The sequence below is a fragment of the Botryllus schlosseri genome, chromosome 5 (assembly GCF_051294905.1).
Source record: "Botryllus schlosseri isolate E-star chromosome 5, Bs_hap1, whole genome shotgun sequence".
NCBI classification, from domain to species: domain Eukaryota; kingdom Metazoa; phylum Chordata; class Ascidiacea; order Stolidobranchia; family Styelidae; genus Botryllus; species Botryllus schlosseri.
Window position 1 is genome coordinate 1,657,800 of NC_137240.1, and position 20,319 is coordinate 1,678,118.

The 20,319-nt window shown below is 40.2% G+C and overlaps 1 protein-coding gene across 1 annotated transcript in view; it reads left to right on the plus strand.

Moving 5' to 3' along the window:
* The window catches only part of LOC145439606 (uncharacterized), a 231,524-nt gene that overhangs the window by 67,473 nt on the left and 143,732 nt on the right, over nt 1–20,319 (plus strand). The window lies entirely within an intron of this gene.

Here is a 20,319-nt window from a genome sequence, read left to right on the forward strand (position 1 = left end):
TAGAATTATCCGTAGTGATGCTTTACCCGAGCTAAGAAAATCACAAATTATATTATCATTCAGGTTAAAAATTTAGAGGTCTGCAAACACCATAAAGATGTGCTTCACGGACCCAGAGTTAGAACTGCGGGTTGTGGGACCGAGCTGAAAAGGGAACATGGGCTTGTTACACGGGTTTTAGGTTTGCACCTCACTAAAAAAAGGTTCAATACACGACATTGAAAGAAATGTATTGATACTATAATTCAATAATTGATATTATAAAACGTAATTTTTAGTATTTAAAATCGTCTTCGAATCTCCACGACTCAACTATAGTTGAAGCTCGACTTTGTGCCAGTAGTGGAATAGTTTTTAACATCCCAAATTTTAAGCAAACAGGTACTTATAATATTGATAAAAATCCGTACCTGTTCAACCTGGAAGAAGTTGCCATATCCTTTATGAAAAATTGTAGGTATAGAAACAATCCGGTCTAGATTTTGAGATGCTGTAAAACAAAATATATTATAAGTCCCAGTTGATCACTGAATACATACAGGTCAACATTAACTCATTACAAAACAACAAAGTGGAGTGCGTCAACGCGTCGCTTCGTAATTACGTAATAGTATAGATTAAAAACAGTGCGAAAATTGATGCCGTGCAATTGCAACATGACTGAAGAACGCTATATAGGCCTATATCATGACAGGCAATTAATAGATGGAAATTACCTACTCAATACAAATATTTGAAGGGATCACTGCTTATGTCAAAATCAACAGCTTCATCACAACAAAGATAATAGATATAATAGGAGAAAGAGAAAAACATACCAATCACAATCCGTCATTTTGTCTTCGCGACATCGATGTTAGCTTCTGCACTTCATCCTATCAATCAACCGACAAGATAGCGTAATGGTTAAGCGTCCTGCTTCTTGATCGGTAGGTCGTGGGTTCGATTCCCGGCCGGGGTCAGACCAAAGACCTGATTAGTAACACTGGTATCCACGGCTTCCCTGCTTGGCGCTCATGCATTACTGGGATAGCATGGAGGGGTGGTGCATGACTAAGAAAGCTGTAAAGGCTATATCTGCACTTCCTTGTCCAGCGGCATATGCACACTATGTACTCATGGTATGCATATGCGCAGATCGCGTGTATGTGTATCATGAGTCGGTGTATATGCCGCAAAACATCAAGGACAAAAATAAACTACGTCCTTTCCTTTCCTTTCATATTTTCAACCAATTCCGCGTTGATGGGAAATCATGCGCATCTCATCTCGTCTTCAGACGAAACCGTTTTCTGCAAAGCAGCCGAAATTTGAAATATGCAGTGAAACAGAATAAAAATTTCATTAGGAGATTAAATTTGTGAAACCGAACCTCAATCATTTTTTCAACAGGTGAAGCAGCAAAAATGAGCAGATTTGAATTTATAGGCTTTACTTTGCCTTGGTGAGCCAGTCGAACTTTTCATGCTAAGTAGGGCTAGGTAAAATCTAGTACCCGATTGATTCAATTCGGAATCACCTAATATGCTTCGAGTAGAGTCAAGTAGTCAAGTATCACTCATTATGACGTCATAACAGAATGTAAGATGTCAAAGTTGAAATATGTACCGTTTAAGCCACCACCAAGAATTTAATGCCTTTCATCCATCACATAAAAGATGCTTTGGTATTTTTTCGACTTCACCGATTTCATTCTACTTGGTGAAAATTCTGTTGGATGATCATGACTTCGGAAATATGCTACGTCCAGTAACCTTGGTAGATTTTGTACTATATGTCTCGTATGCTACAATACCGCCAATCAAGGTTTCAAGGCTTCAACTGTGAAAATTAGTTTCGAAACTATAATTTTCGGGTATAAATTAACTTTCAGTGGAGAGAAGCGTAATATCAGTACCGGTACTAGAAAATATCGTATTTTCCTACTCGACTCGAATCATTAGAATTAATACTCGATTCAGGTTCGAGTACTCAAATCATTGTGCCCAGCCCCAGCTACTAGTGATAGTCAGCCTGCCAGTCGCCTAAGTGTGCTGCGCATACACCAATTCCCTACTGCATATACTATATAGCATGGTTTCATATTAGAAAATGACCATAAATTGCAATTACTTCTAAAATTTTCAAACAATTAATTCAACTGAACTGAACAAAGCTGACTCTGACTTAAGCATGTAAATTTGAAAAGGCAAGTTTGAAGCATGCAAAATTCATTTATTAGTCCATTATCGTCTCCCCTTCCATTTCTTCACGTGGCGTAATGTAATCTCCATTCTCAAATATGGCGGCAGGTCGTCAGATAGCCGACAACGACAGGAACAGTTGAGCAACTATATATACGGGTTTATGCTAGCGAGAACAGAATACGTTCATACTGAATTCATTAACAGGAAGAAACGGTTCATATTAAAAAACGTACAACTATTGCCTGTGTAGTAAAAATAAGCACAAGTCATAAGAATTCGCTTCACAATGAACTTCAAGAGAAGACATGCGCCACCCACGAGGTCTCTTCGATCTGTCTGCTTCGAGGTTCGGCCGCTGATTAATTAAAGCGTAACCGACATGGCTGATTAATCAGCATGAGATATTAATATCTTCGCTTTTTGTGTTCAACTTACTACTTAGTACACCAAATAAATATTATAACTATCATTATTGAGTACAGACTATAAATTGACTGAATAGGATAGTAAGATGTAAGTCGAACCATAAGCTCATCGGTGTTTATGAAACTCGATGGTTGAACGGGGTTTCCCTTGAGAATGTGGTTCCCGCGGAAACTCAGCTGACTTCGCGGAATCGCCGCGCAAATAACTGATGCGTTGCATAATTTAGTATAATATTATGTCGATACCCCGCATAACAATATCAGAACTTTGGAATAAACTTTATACGGCTGCATTTTCATTGTATCGCATTTTTGTGGTGTATTGAACTCATAGTTCATTGCTAATAAACCAATGATGATGAAGACATATACTGTCACAACAACAACGATAGCTTGGTATCGAAAACGATTTTCATATGAAGGTGAAAACTGAAAATATGCATTCCACGGCTTATAAATTTGAGCATCCGCCGTTACCGCTCCATCATGGAGTAGGAGCTAGTACTTCACTCTATAGGAGGGTTTTGGGAGGTGGAAGATGCATCGTTGGAGGTGGGAAGATTATTATACCTTGTTTGGTGGTGTATGGCATGTACCCACCTCTCGTAAAAAGAGGGATTATGGAATTATACCTTCTTCGGAGGTGTATGACATGTACCCACCTCTCGTAAAGTGGTAATTATGGTTTCCACCTAGATTTTAGCTAAAAACCCATCTTTATTTTTTACAGTGTACAGGTTACACAGAGAATAGCTTTATGACACAAAAATATAATTTAAATATATGTGGTCGCACTCCTTTTTCGCTCATGACTTAACAGCTCCTCGGCTTCCGGAGAAACCCAAATCGCAATACGATATTAATGACTAAAATTTCAACCTCTACATTTACGGTGAAATCGTTTGTATTCCTCACAATTCATAGGCCTACACAGGACTATACTGACAGATGTCGACTAAAACAATTCAATCATAGTATTATGCCAGCGTATATCGTCGGTAAAGTCGCTGTTTTAGCAGTTTATCTATAACTATTCAACCAACCAATCATCGACAAATGCCCTCAAAATGCTTTCCTGCATGGGTTCGTTGTGCAGTATTCCTCATCAATGAAGTTGGCGGTGACAAGCGTCGCACCGTTGTTTTAAGCAGACAAAATGTCCTTGTTCTGATTGCAAAGGCTGGTCGAGCGTGGAAGCTAAACTAATTAGGATCGCACAGTATCGTCAATGTACATTGTATTGTATCACAGTTGCTCCGACTATCAAGGGATCCGGAAGTGTTATTGGAGGATTTATTCAGAAAGAAGCCAACATGACGCAATTCGAGAGAGGCGGGATTGTAATAATAGAAATTGATGATAGCTGGAGTTCTCGAATTACTGATGTGCGGATACGTGCAATCGGCGCTCTGGCAGGTTGGTTTTAAATCGGAGAAGGTATGGACGTGTAATAATATGGATATATCATATGTCTGCGTGTGTGCGTGTGAATAAACTTTATGGGTGTAAAATAGGTGTATTTATAATATTTCCACCATACCATGGGGTGAAGATCATGTAAACGTTATTTCCAGATACAAAAAATGTGTTTTCGCGCCCTTCCAATGGGTAGAAATGGGTCACTAATATAACTTCTTATAAAATATATCCCAGGGGTGCGGTGGATTCTGTTTTCGTGCACCACGCCAGAGAACCCCAAAATATGGTGCACTGTGAGCTGAATCTAAAACGCAGAGGACCATCGCACTATACAGGGGTCACCAACCTTTTTGCAATCAAGAGCTACTTCTTGGGTACTGATTGAAGCGACGGGCTACCATTTACTTCCGTCATTTACCCGTAACAGACTGAATTCCCGCTTTGATATTCATAGCACTGGGCAGGAATCACATTGCGGTAAGACTTCTAAGAGAGTCTTATGAATCAAAACATCTGATTTAAACAAGCTAGTCACTAAGATTTTTAAGAAATCATGAATTATTTCGCACCATGTTTGTGTAAATTATACAACAACAGTCACCTTAAATTTTGAAATAAATCATGTCACACTTCAGACTGGACATCATGTTTTCTCTTTTTCTATTATCAGTCAGTGGGCAGCCTGGCATTGCATGCTATCAACTAGTACGCTGTACTCTGGTATGTAACTTGACACTGCATCTCTGAGAGAGTGTTCTAGATGTGTATTAGTGAAGCGTGTTCTGTGTTTGTTTTTGATGAAATTCATGTGCGAAATGCTGATTCACAACGATAAGTTGAACCAAACACGCCTGTAACCTTCATATAGCTGCTGCGCAGTGCGCATACACCACTGTACTTTTCCTAGTCAGCAAGGTAGTAGGCAACAAAAGTTTGCTGCAGCCTTGGTGGGTTCTGAGGTGGAGGTCATTTTGCAGTGTTCCAACTTCAATCTCCAACTTTTCAGCATCCAGACATGACAGATTTCATTAAAGCGCACAGCAGCAACGATTACAGAATGTTGGAAACAAGATGCGTCAAAATATGCAATACGTAATGGGCATACAGATAGTCTATTGAAGATATGCTAATACTTCACGGCTATCTGCTGCCGAATAGAAATGTTGTTTTCTACTTTGGCATTGTCGTGGACTTCGAGCTCCCAGTATCAGTATTAGTTCATTGATATTTTCATCAGTTCAAAACAAGACAAAATACTGCGATACAATGAAAATATAGGAAGGTGCCGAAACGACTTGGAGTAATCGTGGAGATCAGACACCCACCTTTGCCTAGGGGAAGCAGAGAAGAGGCATGCACACTGAATGAAAGGTAAAGCAGAGAATATAAAAGGCAAGCGACAAAAGGAGGTGGCATGTGGCGGAAGGCGAGATCGATACGCTAGTTCGTGGTCCTGTGATCCCGAGGGATGACTAGTATTCATTCAGAAGAGATTGCTTGTATTTCGAATTGAATATAGACATATGCTCCACGACTGTCTGATACCTGGCGAGATGCTGTTCGACAATTGCGGCCCGGCATACTTGATAAAGCATAACCATAACGGAACCCCCCGCCACTTCAAGAAGACAGTGGGTGGCATTCCGTCATGTCGTCCGTATCCTATAGGCAGTGCTCCGTATCCTACGTCTTCGATATCTTGTGATTCTATTACATGTTGGTAGCCTATATCACTAATTGTAATTGAGGATATTTGATATCATCAGTTTAAGTGTTTATATGTATTGTCATTTGTAAGTTACATGTTAGTGTGATTTAAACAAAAATAGCTAAATCAATCAAGCTAATCAAGCTAAATCTAAAACGCAAAGGACCATCGCACTGTAAGCTATATATGTGAACCAAAAAATGTAGACGTGCGAAAATTGATTCAAATTGTTTCCCATCTATATTTACAGAAAGCTTAGTCGAAGTTTTGGTTGAACTCCGGTATGACGGAAAATATAAAAGATTTTACCGCCTCCAAGACACAGTCTATGACGTCATCCTTGGTATTAATAATTTGATGGGCATAGATATTATCCGTATCTCGGATAGCGAAACGGGGGACGTTATTCGCAAATATACCAAACTTTCGACCCTGCTTAGGGAGAAGCGCTTGAAAATACTGCGTGCCAGAATGGTAAGCAATAGTCGGTTCAGATTAACATTTAAGATATCATTGCTTATTAGTAGGGCAAGTTTTTGCAACTTTTGCAACTTTTTTTACAGCTTCCGGCAGCTTCCTAAATACTCGGAAGATATGTAGAATGCTGTTTTAAGCTGTTTGATGGAATCTTATAGTGCAACTTTTTGCAACTTTCGTCCATTTTTTTCATGCAACTTTTTGCAACATTTTGCAACTTCTTCGATTTTTCATCGAAGTATTTTCGATTTTGGTGATATACACGGCCAAATTCGACTGAAACACCGTAAATCAGCACCGAAGTAACGCTTTTACCGGTATTTTGGGAGCTAAGCCGAAAAATTGACCTTTTTTTTAGTCAATCTGGGAATTTGACCTTTTTTTCTTAGTCAACCGAGCAAAATGTGGTCTTTTAGTACAACTTTTGTGGAAAAAATAAATGCAACTTTTTACTGCAACTTTTGTCAAAAATAAATGCAACTTTCAACGGATTTAACTGCAACAAAAACTTGCCCTAATTATTAGTAATCGCTCGATCGGCGGTACAGTACTCTTATCGGAAAGGGCTGTATTCACACTTAAAAGTTGTTATACGAAGATGGAACCTATCCCTCACAAACTATGATATCGTTGTGTCGATCGATTATTTTTTCACCGGACTGGTTACAGACTGAACATCGTTTTCATTCGGCGTGTATCTTTTTCTGTATATATTCAATCACCAGCTTAGTTGTTTTGGTACCTTACGGAAGAAACGATTCTGATGATGCATGGTGTCAGTGTAAAGCGTTGTTCAAATCGCACGTGTCTGCTTACCTTTCTACGTCCCTACGTTCCTGCGTATACCATTTGCAATTAATCCAATTCTTTGTCAAGCATCAATTGGATTACAATTATGTGTTTGATTTGTACCGCAGTACAACTATGGGGTAGATTCTGTTTTCGTGGTCCACCTTCTGGTTGCGAATACACACTCTTTTCGCTAACGGTGTATGGTTCTGTTGGATATGCTCCAATTAAGATTGACAATAGAGATCGAAGAAGACTTGAGAAAAGGGACAAGAATATACGATTCGAAAAAGACGTCAAAATGCTAGAAGGTGCTGATCCAGGTAAGGTTTTCCGCGCTGGTTGGCTCACTCGAGTTGTCCTGCTCTGCTTGCACAGTTTCCCGTTCAAATCATTTCAGATATGCTCAAGTATTCAACAGGCCCTCATGCAGGCTGGTTGTTGATCGATGAAAGTCTGGGTATGTAATTTTGTTCGTAAGTCATGTTTGTACAAATGCGTGTATGTTATATAGTTCGTGTGTGCAATTGTGCATGTGCATTGTGCATGTGCATTGTGCACTAGGGATGTCCATAATTTGGAAAATCTTTAAAATGCTCCGTTGTTATGTCTTACTATATATGTTATATTGATAAAAACAACAATGGGCAAACAGAAGCCCACAGGAAGACCGTTAAGATTTCGTGCAAAGCGCTTGAAAGTAGTTGCCGACGAATGGGCGTGCCACCCACCGTAGAACGATGAGAAGACTAGTAATCACGAAACCATGGCTCTTGATTCGCTAATAGGCTATGCTTCAATGATCACGACAGCAGCAGCTTGCTGATTAGGTGATCAACAAGTCTGCTACCGGCGGCGATTCTGAAAGCGCATTGTAGGCAGAGATAGGCGGATTCCAAAATTTCGGGATCCGAATCTATCCGGATCCGGCTGGCAATTGGAAATTCAGAGTCCGAAAAAATCCGGCTGGTGAATGTCCAGTAGGGCTGTTCAAAAATAACTTTTTTCCTCGGATTCCAGCCATTCACTGATTAAATTGTCAGGTTACCCTAAAAAACCCTGCACACCAAATTTGGTTCGATTCTAACAAGTATAGGACTCTGCAGATCCAATTAAAATTTTTAATTTATTATGAAAAATTGAAAAAAAAAATTTCCCAATTTTCCTGCCAACCCCATGAAATTGTTGAGCTGTCTTCAAAGACGTTGCAAAACAAATTTGAGTCAATTCCGACCAGTAGAAGCGGGTTTATGTGAGTTTTTCGTTGATAAATCGCGGATTATCCAACAATCAAGGATAATCCGAGAAATTTCGTTTCGTAATGAGTTCCAATCTGCAGTGCAGCACTGCTTGGTAAAAATGCGGCATTGTTACGATGTAAGTATCCTCCGTCCTATTGGTCTATTGTTACGCCATAAAACTGATGCGAAGGCTGTTGATTAGTAGCCTATCTCGTACTAAAAGTAGGAGATGGAGAATGTATGTAGCATGGACTAGACCAGTGCTTATAAAGCGTGTGTATCGCGCAACCATAGGTATATCATACTTTTTAAGGGATTGCCACTCTGATAGGGTACGACATTAAAGGTGCGGATCCTCTGCTTCAAAAACGCTTGGAACATCAACCTTTCCGTTTCATTTGAGATAACCAGCATCCGTAGATTAGTCATCTGCAGTTTAATTCACCAGAAGACATTGTACACCAAGACAACAAACCTGAATAGTGTTCTGGACAAGCTGGGAAAAGCTGATTTTGTCTCACAAACTTGATCACCGACAGTTAGCATACCCCATATATTACCAGAGGCAGAGAATCAATACGGCGATATCCTGTATATCTGCCATGTTCGCACATTAAGTCGAGCCGCTATCCATGCACGAGTGTGTGAACTGAGAAACGAAATAGCAACTTTCCTTGAAAATACAAACATCGCCGACTCATAATCTTGTCATCGAAAATGGGTATCTAATTTTGCTTTCGTAGTACATTTAACGTCACATCTAACAAATTGAATTTGCAACTTCAGGAGGATATAAGTGAATACATGAGATGTTGAGGCGCATTCGAAACAAAACTGCGACTCTGGGAATGTCAACAGTAAAAAGAAAATTATGCTCACTTTCCTATACTGGTGGAGAGTAAACCTCTAGTACAGCGGTTCTCAACCTTTTTGGACTTGCGCCGCCCTTGGGGAGGTCGAAAATATTGCGCCCCCTGACCCCCCCCCTACACTTTCGTCATGTCAAAAAGAGAACATCATCTAATACAGAGGTAGGCAACCTTTTTGCTAATCACGGCCGATTTCGATTACTTCTGTAGCCTGAGGCCGCATTCCAGGGCATAGCCGTAATGAACTAACTGGACGCGAAATACCTATTTTAATCTGTCCATATCCATTGCCGGTGAACTACGGAGTCCGGACGATTATACTTTTAACAAAAGCCTTTTCTGTACGTACCGAAATCGCGAGTCGCAATGTTATGAATAGATGCTGGGATTTCATATTGCCGCGTCGAGCGCGAAAATTTTTCAGATTCACGAATGAATTCCGTAATTAATAGTAGCAGTATCACATATTATTATCAAATATTTATCCATAAACAAATTTCTTTCGTGCGGAACGCACGATTAAGATTCCGGCTAAGAGTGAGAAGGACGCTGCTATATTAAAATCGAAAAATTAGGTTATGTGGAATTGCGCGGAGTGTAAAGAAAATTTCAAGATTAATTAAAATCTCTCAAAAATTTGGGAGTGAATTCGTAATTTCAATTTGCATGTCGACGGATGTTAACACATACTAATTGAATTAGGTGTCGACGGCCGCTCAAATTCCCATCTACAGCAACAGGTTGTCCTTCCCTGATCTAATACTATACATATAGTATGTCTTACGCCAAGTTTGAATCCGCATACCAGTTGTTGAGTCTTTAACATTTCTGACAAATTTCCCCAAACTTGTTTGAAAATAGCAGAAAAACATTGAACAGGACATCAAATTATTTCAAGGTAGGTTGCACTGAGAAATCCTAATGCTGGCAGTGACTGCAGAGAGCACGGCATCGTTCTGTACAGACATGCTAAATTCGATCGGTTTTTGAATTGAATAAATTGTGTTTATTTAGGGTAGCTTAATTGAGGGCGAAACCAGGCAACTTATATTGCATCTAAATCTGTCTTAGGCAGTGCAGTTCGCCAATTATTAACAACAGCTACCCAGCGCACCGAACTTAGGCTATACTGCAAAGCTATGAATGACTTGGACACGTGGGAATTGCTCAAAGAATATCAAAATTTTGCTCAAATGACGTTGAAATCAGCCTATATACTCCGTTGAGCGCGAATGCTGGAGTTAGAATTTGGCGAGATTTCTTGAATACAAAATAAATTTCATCTTTAACAATAGTCTTCTCAAAATGATTGTGATGCACAGAATTCATACAGACGTGGTTAATTTCTCGCGCCCCCCCCCCTGAGAGCTTCCCGCGCGCCCCAGGTTGAGAACCCCTGCTCTAGTACCAGCACTATACCTTTGTAACTGTGACACGGAATTTCATTACTGAATTTCCACACGCTTTTCCGACATTCGTTCTGTACAAAATAAATTCTGACAACTCAGTACTCGGTATAATGTGAGCGCCAATACCGTTGCCTGAAAATTTCAAATGGGCCCATTTGCGATGCAGTTGAATTGAAAGACAAATTTCATACAAAGAGCATATCGCTGCATGACTTTGACAAAGAGAGCGTTCTTGAAATGGGTCTTTATCCATGCTTGACCAACAATGCAAAAGAAATGGCATCGACTTTTGATAGCACGTACGCATGTGAAAAATAGTTTAAAACAATGGAATTCACGAAGAGCAAGCTAAGATCACGTATTCTAATGCCCATTTAGAATGTGGTTTGATTGTTGCTTCATCTGACTTGTTATTAGAAGTTGAAATTCTTTCACAAAGCATATTGCGCCAAGTGTCACATTTATGCTGCGTTATTGAAGTGTAAATACATGTGTTTTGCCCTTTTTGTGATTTGTATGATTGAGATTGCAGCAATGTAGGGTACTAAACCGACGTGAGCGTCAAATATAGTATCAAGAAAAATTCCGGCCCGCCAAAAAGTTGTGCACTCGGAACTTGGCACGCGACTAGCAAAAGGTTGCCGACCCCTGGATTAGACTGTGGCATTATCAAAGAAACAAAAATGATATACCATAAAGGCACGGAATTACAAAACGGCTACAGGCAGATATGGATTGAAGAGTATAAGGCAGGAAAAATACCACCTTTCATCCATCTTGGTGGAGCACCATGCAAAACATACCTGCCACAGGAAATAGAAAACAATAAATGCTACAAATGCCTACGGCCGGGACATAACGCCAAGGACTGTCCTCACCAGACAGCTTGTGCCATATATGAATAATTTGGACACAGGCAGAACCAGTGCCCAAAACACACTACAAAATCAGCCGCATACGCGGCGATGCAGAAGCTCTTCGTAACCAAAACCACCGACACTAGGAAAATCCTAGAGGTTGACATAGAAACATTAGTGGAACAAGAAGAACCATCAGTCAGTACACGAGAACAGCTAAGTCAAAACCCTTCCCAGGCCCAAAGTGAGGAAGAGGGGGAAGACAGCGTAGCACAAAAAGAAGACGAGACCGATAGTGATGACGCAGAAGATCTCTTCAGGAGCAATATCGAAAATCCAGAAAAGAGCAATCTGGATAGCACCGTCAGACCAGAGCCAGAACTAGAAGAAGAAGACGCCAACAGCGTAGCAACGAATGAAGATAGACTACAGATCGTAACGAGCGACGAAGAGAGTCAAATAAACGAAATCGAAAATGAGGAACACGCGCAAAAGCAACAAAAAAAACGAAACAAACCAAAAAGTGGTCGAACACACAAACTGCGCAAACAGTTCGAGAAGGGAAACACTTTCACAAAGGAGGAATTCTTCGGCTTGAGCCGCTCACTGTGCAAACGAACCAACGACGTACGCAGTCCACCAAATGAAAACAACCTAACCAAAGCCAGAAAGAAGTTAGACAAAACGGAAACGAAAACCCACTAAATAGAACCAACCCCGTACCCCTGCACAGAAATGGCTTTGAATATAGTCTCCTTGAACGTGAACGGAATCACGACACACTGGAACAAACTGAAAAACCTAATGAAAACAGAGAGTATAGAACGTACCACAGAAGATTACGCTTCAAAAAGCATAGGAATATCTACTGAGTGGAGAATAAGCATGCAAACGGAGATAAAACTACCCACCACAAACGGTGGAAAAGCTAACGAAGACCACAAAACGTCAGGCCAACTCGAACAGTGCCCCGCTTTCCCGGTACAAATCAAGCCAGGCTCAAAGTACGCTTGTTCAAAGAACTGCATTAAAAATGAAAAAGAACGAAAATAAAAACCCCAAACCGGCGGACGCCCCTATGCTGTGAGAGAGAAGATTACTAAGGTTTGGGATTTTGGCGAGCCGGATAAAAAAAATGAGCATTGTTTCTATAGAGCAGGGGTCACCAACCTTTTTGCAACCAAGAGCTACTTTTGGGTACTGATTGAAGCGACGGGCTACCATTTACTCCCGCCGTTTACCCGTGTCAGACACAATTTCCGCTTTGATACCATAGCACTGGGCAGGTATCGCATAGCGGTAAGACTTCTAAGAGATTCTTTTAAATCAAAACATCTCATTTCAACCAGCTAACCACTAAGACTTTTAAGAAATAACGAATTACGCCGCACCGTGTTTATGTAAATTATGTAACAACTGTAAGCTCAGATTTTAAAATAAATCTCGTCACACGTTAGATTGGACATCGTGTTATCTGTTTCTAAACCAGTCAGTGGGAGGCCTGGCATTGCATGCTATCAACTAGTGCGCTATACTCTGGTATGTAACTTACACTGCAACTCTGAGTGAGTGTTCCAGATGTGCATTAGTGAGCCGGGCTATGTGTTATTGATGTGTTATTTGATAAATGTCGTGTCCGCAAATGCTGATTCACAACGATAAGTTGAACCAAATACGCTTGCAACCTTCATAGCTGCTGCGCAATACGCATTTGCCGCTGTACTTTTCCGTGTCAACAAGGCACCAACAGTTTGCTGCAGCCTTGTGGGCTTTGATGTGGAGGTGATTTTGCAGTGGTACAATTTCAATCTCTAACTGTTCAGCATCCAGACATGACAGATTTCATTATACCTGACAGCAGCATCGATTACAGAAAGTTAGAATCATGGTACTATAAATTGCGTTGAGTGTAAGAGAGACAAGCTGTGTCAAAAGCTGCAATATACATTGCGCATACTGCATCTGCTAGTACGTCACCGCCATTTGCTACCGGATAGTAATGTTGTTTACTACTTTGGCATTGTCCGGGACGTCTAGCTACCATAACGGAACCCCCCACCATTTCAAGAAGACCGTGGATGGCATGCCGTCATATCGCCTGTACGGGCAGTACGCCGTAGGCCTATTCTACGTCTTCGATATCTTTTTATTCTACTACATGTTGGTATATTACTAATTGTAATTGGGGATATTTGATATCATCATTTTAAGTGTTTATATATATGTATTGTCATTTCTGAATCACATGTTATAGTGTGATTTAAACAACAATAGCTAAATCACTCAATTTATATATTTAAAAGCTCACTGGTGATAATCTGACGAATATTGGCAAATGCTGCTATTCGATATATTTTTAGAACAGGCTCGCGAGCCACTCATTTGGTCCTCGCGGGCTACCTGGTGCCAGTGTTGGGATGAATCGAGTCATGACTTGACTCGAGTCATACTCGAGTCAACTTTTTCGATTGACTTGACTTGACTCGAGTCACTTTGCGAAAATGACTTGACTTGACTTGACTCGGCACTTCAAAAATGTGGATTGGATCGTGACTCGGAGCAAAATTTACGAGTCAATTTCAAGTCATCAACTTTACGGTGTCGACTAAATCAAGGCATTCTGTTCATGTTCGGATTATTCACGATACGCCATTGTAACTTGTGAGAGCAACCTGTCATTCACTGATTGTACGTTTCGCTGATCCTGCATTGTTACATCACATATACACCGACCGCATACGAAATGATCACAACTTGCCTTGACGTAGTAGCAGATTATTTTTATAGCAACGTATCGCTGTTTATTGGACGGCTCTGTCCTTACATTGCACGGCGTTCACCTTTACCAACCCTCTTGTATGATTTAAATCTAATAAATATATTTTATGTATTTGTATCCTTACCGATGCATATAGATGGCTAGTGTATTGTACGATATCAATTTCTTTCATCTTTCACCACGACAAGAGTGGGAGTCCAGATAACTTTTTCGTAACATTAACATTCGCGATTTTTTTGCATAGATAGTAGGGATGGTGTGAACATACATGTAGTGATGTAGGTGTAGGGTATTTCGCTCTTGATGTTGTGTGATTGCGGGTCAAGCTTACAGCAGAGAGCCACTAAATATTCACAAACGGAGAGCCGGATATTTTGAGCAAACTTTTGTAAAAAAGCAAGTATAATTTTTGAGGTTGTCAAGGTGTATGCTCGTTTAGTGTTGATTTTTATGCTGCCAGCGCCACACATAGAGTGCACGCGGTTAAAATGCAATAAATTTCATCAAAAGTGGGTATAATGAAGAGAAAATTGTAATAAATGAAAAAAGGTTCACAGTGCAGAATCTACCAAAGTTCCTTTGTGAACGTTAACCTCTAAATTTCTGCGGCTCACACATAGAACGCGAACGTGAACCCCACGTTCACACCATCCCTAATAGATAGTAAGCCTGCGGGTATGGTCTGCTGCTACGGTTAAAAACGTTGATACGCGAGTTATATCTCATTAAATCAGTGATGCTGATGACGCAGAACATGACGAGCGCTCTCCGCGGTGCGACGTTTCCAGTAGTTTGGGCTTTGGAGCCGGGGCAACGAGTCGGAGCTCTACATAAAATTCAAGAGGAGCCGGAGCTGGAGCCGGTATTATGAACAGTAGCTCCGGCTCCGAAATATTTCATAAGATGCTATGCTTTTACTGATGGCTGAATTCACACAATTTTACGATAATCGTTCAAAAATTGAGAATTGTTGCCTCTTTGGCACCACCTTTTCTAACTAACCAGTAACCCTGTTTATACATAGGCGCCAAACCTTGGTAGGCTGGATTTGCCGTTCTTATTCCCTAATACTGCATTATAGGTATACCCTCAAATTCGTAATTAGCACAGCACCGATGGCCAATTGTGTTGTTCGAAAAATAATGAAAACCATGCATGTCAAAAAACGGGTTTGATGCTTATGTTAGTTGAGCAATATACCTGTAATTAGTAATGAGACGAATATATAAGCGACGCCATGACCTTGCTGCACAGTGCACATATTGTGAAGCGCGAAGTGCGAAAATTGTATCTTTTGAAGCATCATTTTGACATCGAATGCGCATGATACGCCGGACGATCGCTTCCTATTTTGTTGACTGGGCGAATATGTTCAATTATTAATTACGTGGCCTTCATTTTCCAAGACAACAGCTCACTCAGCGCTACTGGCAAATCTGATTACGGGGGCTGAAAGACTAAAAAGTTTATAGCGACATATATGCAATTACCACGTATATATTCACGAATTTTACAAAATTTTAGCGCCTCGGGCAACCAGGCCACGCAAACTTTGCTGACCATCGAAATCACTGTTCTTGGGGGCGAAGCCCCCAGAAGTTAAGTTTATCACGCTGTGCGTGCGCAAGACAATCGTATTTTAGGCGGGCTGACGAAGTGCTGTTACGGCCCTCTCTCTTACCCATTGTCTTTCTTACATCCCTTACAATATGAGGTTGGGGCGCTAGAGATCGATATTTTTTGAAAGGGGGCGCAGGAGGGGAAAAGGTTAAGAACCAATGCTCTCAGTGCATTTCAACCTCTGTGACAGTGCGCACATGTGCGAATGAAAAAAAGTTTTAGTGCGAATGACGAAGGTGGTGCGAATGGAGCGAACGAAAAATGAGGATGAGTGCGAATGAAAATCGTGAATAAATGTTAATTATTCTGATTTGGAATAATTCAAATAACCCGAAATTCAAGGCCAGTGTAGCTTTTTTAGTTGTGACACAATTGTAAAAACTTGTTTAACTTACGACGCACCACTAATCGTAGCTCCCTCGAGCCGTAGTGAATTAGTATTTTCGCACTATAAATATTACGTAACCAAAAGCCTGGTTTGGAAGCGGGTGTAGGGGCAGACATTCATTATATCAGCCCGTCTGAGCCCGCGACATGCTGAATAGATGACGTCAAATTGACTTTCTGCTTTTTTTTCGCTAACAATCATCGTAAGCGAGGGCGCGAAATAGTGTAATGGTTGTGCGTCCGGCTTCTCGATCGTGGGTTCGATCCCCGGCCGGGTCAGACCAAAGACTCGAAAACTGGTTTCCACAGCTATCCTACTAGGCGCTCAGCAATCACGGATAGCATGGAGGAGAAAAAACCAGGGTTGCAAACTAGATGAGCTTGCTATAAATGCCGTATCGCATCTCCGTCGTCAAAGCATATCGATGGTGCAGGCGAAAAAGAATACCATCTCTTTCTCTCTCTCTCTCTCTCTCTCTCTAATAACTTTTGATTAGCGCGAGGCACGAGGATAGTAGTAATCATCATTACGGAGTCACATTCGCAAGTTAATGTAACGCAAATTTTTACCCCTGCAATGGTTATTAAAGTATGGACTGCAAATGGTATAATTTTGGATCGACATGGTGCTGGAGCTATCTGTTGATATGTGTGTCATATTTGTTGAAGTTATTGAAAAAATCTCTGAATCGGAATCGTCCCGTTCTTGCAATCCGATTAGACAGTAGTACAAATGCGACACACAGAGGAATTTAATTCACCCTAATTGGAAATCGCGTGCGTCAGATATGTTTTGTAGAGCTGTGTCAGGTAGAATTGTTGTGTGCGCGTTCTGTATGTCATACATTTCCGTAAAATCGCAGCATACTACTGTGATATGGGTGAGCCTCGGGTAGTAAGATTTCGTTGGTAGTCTAAAAAGCTGATTTAAGGTTATTAGACTGTTATGAATTTTCAAGTTTGATTGAGCTAAAGAGCTGAACATCGGTATCGTGAGTTTATTTGCTCTTCTCATATACTCGCGAGACAGAAAATCGGAAGTCGAAAAAAAACAGAACACAAGTTTGAGCAACGTAAAATAAGGTATAACACAAGTAGTTAGTATGATCGCTCGCGAACGGCTATGGGCTCTTATGGTGCGGTCGCACATCGTATGGAAAACTCGTGGTGGCACATCGTACTTTCAGAGCCCCCCTCTCGGTCGCACATCGTAATGTATTCTTATGGATGCGCTCGCACATCGTACTTTCAGGTATAGGCATCTGTCGCATATCGTATTGAAAACTCGTGTTGGCACATCGTACTTTTAGGTATAGGCTCCGGTCGCACGTCGTACTTTCGCGTATAGACTGCGGCGATGATGTGCCTGTCATGTATTCTTACGCGATCTCTGGTGATTCGCCATGTGTTCTTATGGGTGCGCTCGCACGTCGTACTTTCGCGTATAGGCAGTGGTGGTGATTCGCCGTGTGTTCTTATGGGTGCATCGGCATATCGTACTTTCGGGTATAGGCATCTCTCGACCGGTGTTGAATATGTATCAGGTATTGTAAATAGTCACGTGATTGGTACTTAGTTATTGTGTATATCCCAAATTATTATATATGACCAATTTGAAGTAATCCCAGCGTTTACGGTGAGTGCGACAATGATATATCGTTATTCTTATGGATGCGGCGATGATTCGTACTTTCGGTATAGCCCGCGGTGGCATGTCGTACTTTCAGTAAAAAAGGTGTGAAATAGTTTGCTAAATCTAGGAATCAGTCGCTTGGTAATAAGTTTACCACAGAGCCGGCGTAGACGGCGATTCGAATATCAACAATAACAACGGTCACAAATTAACACTCCAAATAGGTGTGAAATAGTTTGCAAACAAATGTCTCAGACATACGCGACTTGATGTTACAAGCATATCGATCGCTCACGCGGTGAAATTTTCGTAAGCAGTTTGTCACAGAACTTGATTTCAGTCGTAAAGATTTAATAAGTAACGAATAACAGACCGCCAGTGTCGGTAACTTGAATAGCGACAAATTGTCACTTATTTCCGCTCTAACCCTAATCCTTTGTGAAGTGAACGCTTATTCAAATAGGTGTGAAATAATTTTAAAATCCTACGACACTCACAGGGTAATGCTTCAGACAAAGCGATCCCTCATGCCCGCTCACAAGGTAATATTTCCGTAATTAGTTTGTCACAGAGTCGTCGCAGACGGTGATTCGTGAACCAACAATTTGACACTTTCTGGTATGGTCGCTATATGTTTTTGACACTTTGGAACGTGGTTGACTTTAGTTGTATGATAAGAATCATACGAATATTCAAGCAATGTATCAATTGACTGAAATGAAACTTACTACACAGCTCAAGTTGATTCGTGTCTGAATGTGTTAATTCGGTACAATTCTAATTAATTAGAGAAATCTTTTTAACGTGATCTTTTGATTCGACCGTAACCTGAATATTACTGACACCGACTTTCAGTCACATTGAATTATTCACACATTCCACGCCGCTGTTTTAACAGTTATAGAATCAATACCAACTATCTCTAACCCGATAATATTCAATCATTTTGGTAATTTACCAACTTTAAATCCATTCGCGGATGTACTAAAGGTAAATCCAAATAATCCAAAATGAAATATTTGGACTTTGACATAGTCTGAATTGAAATAGATTGACAAACATGACTACCAACTTTCCCGCAGTCCCATTTCGATATTATATGCACATTGATTTGAAACAAGTAATGAAACATTGCAACTCTATTCGCGATCCAACTTTCCGTTTGTCAAAGAGATATTTTAACATCTTACCATACTCAAAAGAATTCTTCACAACATTAACAATTGTGAAAAATCTAGTTTTCACTTACTTGATTATATCACTACAACTCACAAACTTGAATTAATTCATCCTGGCTGTATTCGTATGATCGGTCTTTTTTATTCGATTGTAAAGGTCGTTACTATTCTGAAGACAAAGTATTTGCTAATCGGTACATATACGATTTGACTTGGACATATTATATTTTGAGTATACGAGATTTGAATGTCCGAACAATAACTGAGAATTAATTTATCACAATTAAATCCGTATATTACAGCGTAAAAGATATTGGGGTGTCAGCAACTCTGTACGGTCGTAGTTACAACCACATTAACTAATCTACCCAGGCAACTCGTCATGATCATTCCTGAAATCAACACAAACACGACCACTGACTTGAGTTAACCGCGAAACAGCATCAAGTTTTAAATCCGCTTGCAGCTGACGGATTATTCGAATGCATCGATGGAGAATATTATTGAACTCGTCGGTATTGTTACTTCAACAAATTACACCGACTGCGAAAGTTAATATCGAATGATAAGACTTGATCACATATTTGTTGATCACAGACATGACAAAAAAACATTACCGAGATTTTATAAACTAGTCATATTACTCTACACATCTATCAATATCAAAATGCGAGTCATCCAATTTTTCCACTAAAGTAACATTGCACTTTCGTATTCGGATTCGGTATAGTCATACAAATTGTATTAAATCCAACATCAAAACAAAAGGAATTTTTTTAGTTTATTGAAATCAAATCATTCGTCTTCGACTTGTGCTTTTCTAGATTGCACGCAACAATTCGTTACGAATGAGCTGTAACCAAAGTTAAGAATTCTTTGTGTCCACAGATATAGAAGATGAATATAGCCAACACAACCACGAATCGACGTTTCAGAGTATTTCACGGATGTAATAAACTTGTTAGTGTCGCCTATCTAAAAGTATGCATGCGTTCGATTTCCATACCGACTGTTGCGATGTTTAGGATTCGCTTACAATGACCAAGAGTGAGGATTTAACATCAATGTCGTTACTGGAGGTATTCACAACAGAGAATCGAAACATTACACAGTGTGAAAATATATCTTTGATATCAAAGCACTATCCCAAGTACACGATTAATACTCAACTCCGTTCACACTTTCTATAGAACGCGCTAAATGTAAAATATCACGAGGTTGCACTCTAAGACTTTGATCATTACAAAAGTAAATTGAATATGTTTGCTCGACGCATTCAATTCAACTAGAAATGTCTAGTGCACAACAATCGTAATATTAAGGAAGTACTTGCTACACTGTA